Consider the following 599-nt stretch of genomic DNA (forward strand, 5'->3'; position numbering starts at 1 on the left):
CCTGCTAATACAGATCTTAACGGGACCACCTCTGTGCTTCTCCGGCTTCTGCCGCCTGCCTACACCTGGAATTTTAGGTTGGTCAGCTGACACAGGTTCCTAAAAGAGTTTTATGTGTCTGTCTGTTAAAATAATGTGCCCACAGTGTGCTTGTTTTATGTCTGCGTGAGTATGGGGGTGTGTTTCCGCAGTATGCTTGCTTTACGTCTCTGTGAGTGTGTGTGTTTGATTTCACAGTATGCTCGTCTCATTTCTCTATGTGTATGTGTGCATGTTTTAAGATCTGTAAGGCTTAATCTGTAACTCCTGATTACAACAGCTCTGGAAAAATACAAACACGTGGGTAACCTCTATTTTAACTGTACCACCATCTTGGGTAAGAGTACCCACATGTGCTAGTATTCTTTGACTTATTGAAATATTCCTTTTAATCTTCTTACATTTACTAGCATTGGTAAGCTGTAACTAATTGGGTAAAATAGATGTCTAAATTTAACTTCTATGTCTAGTTTAAATATAACAGGTACCCAATTCTCAAGTGCCTTTACGTATCGGAGAGCATGGCATTTATCTATCTATCTATCTATCTATCTATCTAT

This window comes from Microtus ochrogaster, chromosome 17 (genome assembly GCF_000317375.1).
Source record: "Microtus ochrogaster isolate Prairie Vole_2 chromosome 17, MicOch1.0, whole genome shotgun sequence".
In the NCBI taxonomy this organism is placed as follows: Eukaryota; Metazoa; Chordata; class Mammalia; order Rodentia; family Cricetidae; genus Microtus; species Microtus ochrogaster.